General features: G+C 40.7%; 1 pseudogene; it reads right to left on the bottom strand.

Moving 5' to 3' along the window:
- Positions 1-1,220: 1,220 nt before the first annotated feature.
- LOC108701831 lies at positions 1,221-10,183 on the bottom strand (annotated as a pseudogene).
- Positions 10,184-11,293: the final 1,110 nt, after the last annotated feature.

The raw sequence follows: 11,293 nt of genomic DNA, 5'->3' as shown, positions 1-11,293 counted from the left end.
CTTAAGCTATTCAGTTTCAATAACAATAACCATATAACATAGCAAATCAAGCCATTAGTTGGACCAATTTTCTCCTATCATTCGGTGCCCTGTGTTATAATAACACAACTACCAAATAACTTAGCTGAGGAGACTCAATGCTCTGATAATTAACCGTGTGAGCATGTAGCCTACTTAGTTCCCTTTCACTCTCTTCTTCATTCTTCTTCAAAGATGCACCACATCCATAATTTTTGGATTGGATTGAAAATCAGATATTCTTGGAGCATGCTGGGAATGTGAGGACTAGCAGCACAAGAAGTAACAGGCAAATAAAAAGAAGAAGGTGTTGATATGAAATGTCACACCCTACAGACTTCAGTCACTGACATAGGCTGAGGGAGCAGTGGAGCCCAACCTCACTTCAACAATAAGAATATTTCTCTGCTCCCAACAGTTGTTGGGTTTGCTTCCTTAGTCAGTGATAAGGGCCACCACTACTCCAGAGTAAAATGATCCTCCAAGTAAGACTGGCAAACAGCTTACAGGAAGAATGACTACACGGTCCGGAAATCACTGTGTCCTCAAGACTATCCAATCAACAGGCATATAGGGAAGAATAAAAGAAGGGTAGAATTGAAACCAATGCAATTAGAGAAGGCAGGGGAGAGGAAAAATCCAAAATAGAATGAGTAGGAGTGAGAGAGAGAGAAAGGCAGAAAGTAAATGGAGAAACGTTTCTGAGGTTTCCTAGTGGGACCCGACAGACCAAGGCACAAGAGAAAGTATCCCACCCACTGGATACATTTTTGCAATGCAGTGGACAACAGTTTCATGAACGAGAGCAGCAGATCCGCAGTAGCTGAGACTTGTACACAAAGATATTTTATATGATGCCTGTTTCCCTGCTTTCTTAAATATGATACACAAGTTACACCTGAACTTGGCATCAAATAGGATAGGTTTCAGTACAAGACCCGGGGCACACTGATTTTATTCACTAGGGAATCAGCTTGTTTTAATCCAATGTACTGCCAGATCTAAATGTCCGACAAGAAGCAAGAATGACAATCATTTCTAACAAATAAATAACTGTTTATTGCATACAGTGATATGAATGAAAAGATAAGGTCCGTATTTACTTAGCAGCTATCATTACTGAAAAGGCTGGATATGTACAATGGGTTTAATCTTCATAGGGAAATTTGCAACAGTCAAAAAACTCAACCAAAAGCAGCTTCTATAAGTCACAATGTTTGGGCAAGTGCTGCTGTATAGACAAAGCTGTTGAGTAATGTAACACTTTGCTGTACTCATGGTCCAAGGAACTCGATGTTGGGAGTCTCCATGTCCAACAATGAAAGAGTCCAACGATCTGACAGTGAATCTATAAGAATGTTGGCCATTTGTAAAATTTTCATCCCAGTTCTGGTTCTTTTATTGAAGGTTTAGCTGTAAGTAACTGTTCTACTTCTACAGACCCTTCTAAACTCACATAAGGTTGGGAAAAGAGCTGGCTAAAGGGGTACACAGTGGGGAAGTGTCTAGTCAGAGCACTGGGAAGACTGTATGATTTGGCCATTTCTTCCTGATGGGTCTTCGGTGTATCTTACCCTCTGGCTGGGACCCAAAAATTGATGCCTGAATGCAGACCTCTTTCGAGCAAAGTTCCTGAATACACAGATAGTATTATGACATAATCAGACTTAGCATAGATGTTGAGGGTGAAAAAAAGACTTACAGTTAGCATGTTCAATGCTTACAATCTAATAACTTTTAGGGTGAAAGGGTTGAACTTGATGAACATAATTACTTGTAATTTCAACCCTCACCTATGATAGTGTTTTCCAGAACAAAAGAAAATAATCCTCCAAGAAAGGTTGGAACTGTCAATATGGACAGAAGAAACAAGTCAAGGATAGGCCAACCTGCAGAGAAATTGGGAGACAGATTGAGTTACTCTGCATGCCATGAAGAAGATATGGGAAGTGAGTCAGTCTTAAATCTGTCTCACACCAGTGGCTAATTGATCTGGATGTGCTTCCAGCCTGCATGGTATCAACAACGCCATGAATACAGCAAACCCCACAATAAAGATGTTCCTACCAGAGTCTATATCTGTGTACAGAAAATAGGAAACTCACCCACCGCCATGGCATATGTAAGGCAAAAGACTCCACCTGCAGGAAACACAAAAAGTTGTTGGCATTTCCATGAATATGCTGCATGTTCTGAGAGAGAGCAAGAAAGAGAGGCCAAGGCGGACAGGATGTCATTTGTAGCAAATCCACATACCGGACTCTTCTTGGCCAGGCTGGTGCAATTATAATTAGTGTTGCCTGGTGTTGCCTGATCTTTTTGATTAATCTCACAATTATTGCAAGGGGAGGAAAAATGTATGCCAATGTGAAATTCCAGGGCTGTATCAGGGCATCCAGAGCAACTTCTCCATGATTTGCCTTTAGGAATTTTTTTCACTTTGTTGTTCTTTATCGTGGCCATTAGGTCTATTTCTGGACTACCCCAAAGGCCATAGATTTGAGATAACACTTCTGGATTTAAACTCCATTCTGTTGGTGAAATTTCCTGGCCATTTAAAAAGTCTGCTATTGTATTTGTGAAGCCTTATATAGGTCTTGCTGTTAATTCTTCCCCAATACCATTTGCTTGCATCCATGGTTATTATCTTTGCCTGTTTTGGAAACAGATTGGTTCTTTTTTTAAGGTTTTCTGGTAACAGACACTAGTTGAGAGATTCCTGCTGATTCCAATTTTGGATCAAGAAGTCTTCTAGAGATTTTGCATGGGCTTTGGCCCAAGGAACTGCCTCTATTGAAGAAGCAAAATTTGTCTCACTGTAGATCTTCTTCTTTGAGTAAGCAGGGATATTTTCTGAATTATCTTTTCAGATTTTTATTCTGGATATTTTCTGAATTATCTTTTCAGATTTTTATTCTGGTAAAAAAAATCTTGCCTATCTTTGTATCCAAAAATCTTCTGAGTTGGAAAAAATACTGACTTTTCCCAGTTTATAATCCTGCCTAGGGACTCTAAGGTCTCTAGAATAAAATAAAGATATTCTTTTAAAATGGAAGGGGATCTTGCCTTATTTATTTTTCCCTTAAAAAAGCTGCGCACATAGAGCGCTTGAGATGCTGAAAGGGACTGCTGTAAACTGTAGATATTCCACTGAATGGTCTCCTTCTATGGCTACTCTTAGATATTTTTGATGACAGGGTCTTATTGGAACGTGAAGGTAGGCATTTTGTAAATCCAGTGTGATCATGTAGTCTCCTGGAGACAGTGATGCTATTACAGAGCGGATTGTTTCCATTTTGATTTTTTTCTATGAACTGGTTTAGGAACCTCAAATCTAGAATGGTTCGATATTGTCTGTCTGGTTTGGGAACAAGAAACATAAGAGAATAACCCTTAAAAACTTTTCCACTGGAGGGACTGGAATGATTTTTGAATTCTTGAATGGCTTCTGAGAGGGCTTTTCTTTGAGAACTGATGAGTGGCTTTGGGGTCAACTTTTACTTGTTCTGTGGTTTGGTTATAAACTCTATGGAATAACCCTTCTGGATTGTTTGAAGGACCCACCTGTCGTTTGTTATCTTTTCCCAGGCTGATATAAAGTTTTTCAGTCTGCCCCCTACTGGCCTGGTGTCAGGAGGAAAGGGGTCTTTGGTTATAGCCCTAACGTCCTCTGCCTCTTTGTTGCTTTCCCCTGTAAGAGAAAAATGTATCCCTACTGGATCTGATGCCTCTTCCTTGTGGTCTGGTTTTATGATGCACCTTGTTTCTATCCTGTGGAAGACCACTGACTCTTTCCTCTGATTTCTTCCCAACAAGTAGATCTAATTCTTAAGAAGACGATTTTTGGAAGCAATATCTGCTGCCCAAGGCTTCAGCCATAGTGCTCGGCTGGCCAAATTAGTATAAGCAGTAGTTTTAGCAAGAAAATCAATATTGGTTAATGCCGCATCTGTAAGAAAGTCTGTGGCTAATGAAAGTATTGGTAAGTCTTCAAAGAGATGTTCTCTTGAAGTTCCCTTTTTTAATCCTTTTTGTAATTGATTGATTCATATTTTTAGGGATCTGGCAACTGAGGCTGCTGTAATTGCTGGTTTGAATGAGGCTGCAACTGGTAGATATGACTTCCTAAGGGCTGTTTCAGCTTTCCTGTCCATTTGATCATTTAGCCCTTAGCTATCTTCCAGGGGTAATGTGGTTCTTTTATCGGTCTGGGCCACTGGGGGATCCAGCTTTGGTGTAGCATCCCAATTTTTTGAGTCTATTGTATCAAAGGGAAAGGGAGATTCAAATCTTTTAGAGAAGGATAGTTTTCTGTCAAGTGTTGACCAGTGGCTTCTTATTCTTTCAGATATAGCAGAATCTAAGGAAAAACAAAGCTTCTTTTTATTGTTTTCTGCAAAAAGCTTACTAGTCTTTTTGGGCGGTTCTTTTGATTCCTCCATACCCATAGTGTCTCTGACTGCTGATAGAAAAGGTTCGATTTCCTCAATAGGAAAAAGTACTACTACTACTACTCAAAGTAGTTCATCTTCCTCTAATTCTGATGGCATTTTCCTTTTAGAGGGACCTTCATCTGCTGGACTCTCTGAAGAAACGCCCTCAAAGACTGACTCCACCACATGTCTCCTCAATATGTGAATGCTTAAAAGAATCAAAGGTTCCTTGCATAGCGCCTTTCTGTTTTGTTTTGGTAGCCGAGGATGAGTAGAGTATCACAGTGCTTTATTAGCAGGCTCATGCAGCCATTACAAAACAATAAGCAACTCTAACACCACAAGCTGTATAGAATAAGTCTTGAGCACAGTGACATCTACAGGCCATTTGTATAAACACCACACTTTCATCCAGGTAACAAAATCTTGAATGGAAGGCACAGGACTTTTAATTTTTTCAGTACACAGTTTGCATAGTTTTTAATTTTCCAAGGGAATAAACACAGTCTGTGGGTTACTGATAATGATCAATCATCAGAGTTGTGAGAACCATCAAAAAATAGAGAAAGTGGTAGACAGTGTCGGACTGGCCCGGTGGGCCTGACCCTTAATGGGCCCATGCCGGGCCAGTCCCCTCTCCTGATCAGATTAGTGGGGGAAAAGTTTTTTCAGGCGCCGCACAGCGCCATCTGCGCATGCGCGCGGCACCTATTGATTTAGGAGCGGCAGCGCCTTTATCCATGCATGCTCGGCACGTCATAGTAGGGGGGCGGGGGGTCGGACGGGGCCCTGGACATTAGTCCCGGTGGGCCCTGGGCCCCCCAGTCCAACCCTGGTAGTAGATGTAGTTTAAAACTTATTTATTAGGACAAGCCTAATGTGGGCACTAACTCATATGCTTACTCAGTATACTCAGTATGAGTAAGCCTGTTAGTAATTCTACTGTATATCTTTTAGTTATGGGTGGTTTCTGATGTGGTATAAATATAATTCAGAAGTTTGTGCACTGTATAATTCCTACAATATATAGAGTATGAAGTAAAGCCTCCTCATTGTATCACGAGAGGTGTCATTTTTGCATGCATGCTATTGCTAAAAAAAATCAGCTTCTGACTACAGCATTGTTAGGCAATGGGTATTAAATCTGTAGCACTTTAGACTGGCCTAAAGAGAGCAGTCCTGAACTATAACTACAACAATAAGCATTTGACTTTTGACTTATACATAATGTTAGATAATTCTCAGTGGTTCCTGTGTGTGACTGTACATAACCTTCAGCCACATTTTGGAACATAATTAACTGTATGAGAATTCAGCTCATTCTACTGACATGGTAAGTACCGCATACCTATAGATGGGACTTGAAACCAAGGGCTCAGTTGGATTTTGTTCTCTCCAAGGCCAGAAAGAGAATCTTGAGTTCTACCTTCTACCAGCATGGATCCATTGTGCTTCAATCTGACAGCAGTAGGAAATGCTGGGAGCTCACCAATATGTTCCAGAATTTTAGAGGCAATTATAATGCATGTAACTGGCATAAAAATCTGTTGGAAAAAGCAGTGACGCATAAAAGGTCAGTAACAAGCCGCACAAAAAAGAGAAAAACCCTTAATTGTACACATTAATAGAATTATTTCAGTTAATTGAGGCTGCACATTTCAGACACACACATAGGGGCAGATTTATCAAAGGTGGAAGTGAATTTTCGAAGTAATTTTTGGGTACTTTGACCATTGAATAGTCCAACTTTAAATCGAATTTGAAAAAACTTCGAAATTAGAAGATCGAATTTTTGAAGTACTGTCTCTTTAAAACTTAGACTTCGACCTGCTAGAACCTGTATGGAGGCAATTGGGGGAGTTTGGGAGATCGAAGGTCGAAGTTAAAAAAATCTTCGATCAAAGTACAATTGTATTTTTCGAAGTAGGCTGATTTTGGCCCACTTCGACCCCAAAAAACTTCGACCTCCATTCGATTGGTATTTTTGAATTCGAAGTTTGATGTTTTTTTAACTTTGAACTTTAACCTTTGATAAATCTGCCCCATACAGTAAAGTTATGTTATAGGGCTCTATCTGTGTCCTCTTCTGTTTCTGGCACAGACATATCTAAACCCATCCTAAATACTGTTCTCATGATTAGCTCAACTACACATACAGTATAACTAATGACTGTTATCCAGAGAAAATATACAGCAGAGACAAACTAGAGATTACATTATATTTTATATATGTTGGTGAACAGTTTAATCTTTAAAAAAAAAAAAAAACTACTGACAACATGCGGAATATTGGCACATATTTCTTTATCCCTCCCTCCTTCCTCTTCCATGTGTAAACAGGCAGGTGGCATGAGCGCAATGTATGAGACAGGAAAGCAGTTAGTGAGATGAGTCTACAAAATAGAAACACCACAGGATAATATGGAAGTTTATATCTATACTCCTCCTTAGTTGTAGTGGAGCCCTGGGGAAAATAGACTTTGGGGGGGGGCTCAGTTATTTACAAAAAATAGCCCTTCGTCTATAGAGCTCATGTCTACTGTGTATTACATGAAGTATGTCATCTTTCCCTATCATCTACATCTTGTCCTTCTGTCTCCTCTTGTTGTGTTATGTCTGCAGTACCACCATTACAGATTCTGGTATTCCCATTGGTAATTCAGACACCATCTCTCCCTACTATACCTGCTATCCCACAGCCACAGTCCCTTCCCAGAGGCTATTATCCCCACTGTTACTATAGGCACCATCTCTCCCTACTATACCTGCTATCCCACAGCCACAGTCCATTGTTCCCAGAGACTATTATCCCTACTGCTACTATAGGCACCATCTCTCCCTACTATACCTGCTGTCCCATAGCCACAGTCCCTTCCCAGAGATTATTATCCCACTGCTACTATAGGCACCATCTCTCCCTACTATACCTGCTATTCCACAGCCACAGTCCCTTTCCAGAGACTATTATCCCACTGTTACTTTAGGCACCATCTCTCCTTACTATACCTGCTTATACCACAACCACAGTCTTTTGCAGATGGTGTTATGCCAGCTGTGACTCCATGTAACTCCTTTTCAAGGAGCATTATATTCTTTATGGCCCCACTATGTGCATCAGCATTGATGTCACACCCCCCCCCCCTTTCCTTGACAATAACTGGCTGATTACAACAGGTATAAGACAAGGGAGCAATGGGATTCATGTATCACTGGATGGGATACATACATCAAGGAAATGGCCCAGTTTGTTGAGGAAAACAAGGCTGCAGGTTTGTAACAAGAGAGGCCAATAATGGAGAGAGAGTGCTTGATAAAATCACAGGCCCACAGTTCTGCAGGATCCAGCCGCACAGACCAGTAACACCAAAGAAAGCCTGCAGCCCTCCTGAAACCACAAGAGCCCCAGAAACCTGCAGGAAACAAGAAATAATGAGTATTTAATCAAACTTGAGTTTCAGATGTTGCATCCTTTATGATTACAATTTGTAGAATGCTTTACCCACCTCCTTGACTGCTTGGGTGCCTTGCTGATGTTTGTCAAACCCACTGTCTTTGCATAACAGGGATCCCAGAGTGTCTACAAGAAGAAGTGAATGGTTATTATGCCTTGGAAGGGCTTTTACAGATTTGGGACATAATTTTTCAGGTAGTGAGTGTTGATTTACTGAATAGCTCCTGAATAGTCCCACAGAATTGTGATAATGGAATGTTTTATTTTGAGCTAGGACACTGATAAACAACTTTGGGCAATTATTATAAAGTTGACAGGAGATTGCTGGAAGTTCTACAATGTCTCAATTAGAATGCCAATCATTTCCTACCCGTGATCTAGTATTCCAAGTACAACTTGGCCTGGCTGAATTTAGTATTTACACACACTGAATCTGATTAATCATTAGTTATCTGTCATGTGCTTCTACTCTTCATGGCACAGAGCTAATTCATTGACACATATTCTCTGGAGAGACTGTCATATTTATAGGACATGCACCCAGTGGAGTTTAACGTTGTATCTGCCGACTGCTGTTTGTATTTGTATGTGTTTCACCGCACAGCAACGCATGTTAATTGATTTGAACACTTGTTTATATATTGAAATCAGTTATTAAGATTTGCGTTGCTGCATGTCAAACACAACTTGGGTATATAGGAACTCTGAGTTTCATAGGCCTTTCTCCCTGATACTATATTGAGATTGATGCTTCACTTGCACTTTCAGGATTAATAGTGCTCCTCTGCTTGTGAGTGCTATTGAGTTGGCCATATTGTCATGACTGGATGCTGATGTGCGTGACTGGGCACAGGGGACCATGTTAAACATACCTGGGGAAGAGTCTGAGGCCCTCTTTTTGTTGTGAAGCCATTTTTTGATCAAGTGATTCATTAAAAATACGTAGTACACATACACTATACACTACAGTACACATTTAGGGGCAATGACCATGAATGTTTTTGGTGATATTTTTGAGAAGGTGGTGTAGAGGTGGGGGTACTCTCTGAGTTTCAATTCTGAAGGCACATTCTGTTGCAGATCTAGATGCACTGTGATGCTATTTTGGGCATAATCTCTGTGCTACATTACTGGTGGGATTTGCTTTGATGTCAGGGCAGGATGAAGGGGTTGGCAGCAGAGGGTGCATGAATTTGGAGGAAGGAGGCTCAATTACACAGCGGTTTATTGCTGTGCCACTGATGGTAGTAAGTAGTAAACAGTATATTACTGAATCTATAGGCACAAAACAGACCCCCATGGTGTGACACAAACACCCTATTGGTTAACTATCACTAGGACTTCCCTTTCTTAATAAACTGGTCTGCTGAATTCTGATGTTATGTGAGCAGTAAAATATTTAATAATTCATAGAGCAGATATGACTGAAAGAAGATAAGCAGTGGAATTGGAGTGGTCTTGTAGATTAGCTTTTCATTAAATTAGCCCTCATCCTTCCTATATAACTACATCTTCCATTATTCCTTCTACACAGAAGGTAATGGTGCTGTGGGCTTCTATGAGACTTGGTGCCATCGTCATCTTGGATACCAAAGCTCCTTGACCTGACTCTGCTTGAGGGACACTCTATGAGTTAAATTTACAGAAGCACTGTGACATTTTGTGGAGTACTCTTTTCACAGCAGTTTTGGAGGCCACTTTGGTGGTCACACTGTGTTGCAGTTCAGGGGATACTATGTGCTTCTTGCAACAGTTCTAAAGACACAGACTTTGACTTTTTTGTTAATGATACAGATGTGTTTCTCAAGGTGGAAGGGGTTGAAATGCAGTTCCGGATGCATGCTTTTGATACAAGGACAGTCTAGCCCTCTGCATATTGGCCTTCTGGGATTTATATTTTCCACCTGTGGAAGGGAAAGGATCCTACCTAAAACTGTACTAATACTTTCTACCTTCAGCTCTTTAAAATTCCGAACATCAATTCACCTTTTATGAAAGTCTCGTTCTCTTGTGGGTGCTTGTTGAGAATCAGTGCTGGGATAAGTAATTCAAAGGTGGGAGCTTGGACAAGAGGCAGTAAAAAGAGATTAGAGCAAATTCAGAAGCACTGAAGCAGACTGTATCATGTGTCTGTCTATGGACAATATAATGTTTCAGGCCTGTGTACCCAGCTCTTTTGCTCTCCACATTCAAGGAGAAATCATTATCTGTATAAATACCTGGTGCCAAGCCCAGTCTGCAAGGAGGTGGCAATGCCGCATGCGAAGAGGCTGTTGGCTAGTAATTATAGTTTACTTTTTCAGAAGATATACAAAGTGTTCTATGGGTGATATTCAACCCATTGTCACTTTTACACTTCAGCCCCGCTGCCAGTGGGCCACTGTTGCTACTGACTGGCACAGACTGCTCTGTGGGGGAGGTAACAATATTGGCAGCAGTATAACTAGCAGAGGTTTTCCTGAACTACTACCAGTCATGGCCATATCAATTGCCATTTTAACACATGCCATTGTCTCACACACCTCGTTTTCTCTGCCTACTCTCTACCCAATTTGCACATGAGTGTAAACCATATTTTCCAACCCAGGATTTAACTATAGTAGAGCTAGAGGTAGATGAACTACAGCAATAAATCATACACAGAGCACTGGGAAGAGAGTCTGGCAGGTTTCAAAATGCATCTTCAGGACTACCACGTAGTGGCCCAGAATCCCCTCCAGTAGAAATGCTCAGGTAAATACTAGCCTGAATCTGTCTTCTCACTGTGGTCCCTTCAATCTAAAGCTAGTTTTGTCTGGGAGAGCTACCTTCAGCTATTATGCTAATTGGAGCAACATTCCAGAGGATATATATATTCTCAAAGGAAAATTTACAAGTCATTCTGAATTGAGAAAGCCAGATGGTTGTTGTTCAATTCCAAACATCTTGCTCTACCATTGCCATGCTACCCTATGAGAATATCTTTCCCTACTTGACCAGCTATTCCTTCACTCTTCGTACTCAACCTATGTTCCAGGGGACCCCCTACTGGAACTAAAGATGCAATGGAAAAACAAAACTCAAAGAAGAAATAATTGACTGTGTTCGGCACATGGCAGGGAGTTACTAATTAAACCTCAGCCCTGCTGAACAGAGCTTTGAGACATATGCAATTTTATGCTCATTGCTTCTTTTGACCCCTTACATGTGCTTCTGCACACTCGTTATTTAAAATTGTTTATGAAGGGGGATGAGTGGATCTAAGTTAATATTGAACTATGAGGTAAATTTATCACAAGGGTGAAAATAGAGACTCTCCAGTTCTCTATTCACTTGTATCAGATTTGTAAGTTCATATTCATCATTGGTGACATTAGAGCCCACCATAGTTCACTAGAGATAAACACACCAG

Source organism: Xenopus laevis, chromosome 9_10L (assembly GCF_017654675.1).
Source record: "Xenopus laevis strain J_2021 chromosome 9_10L, Xenopus_laevis_v10.1, whole genome shotgun sequence".
Classification (NCBI taxonomy): domain Eukaryota; kingdom Metazoa; phylum Chordata; class Amphibia; order Anura; family Pipidae; genus Xenopus; species Xenopus laevis.
The sequence above is the reverse complement of the archived record's forward strand: the minus strand, read 5'-3'. Positions and strand labels throughout refer to the sequence as shown.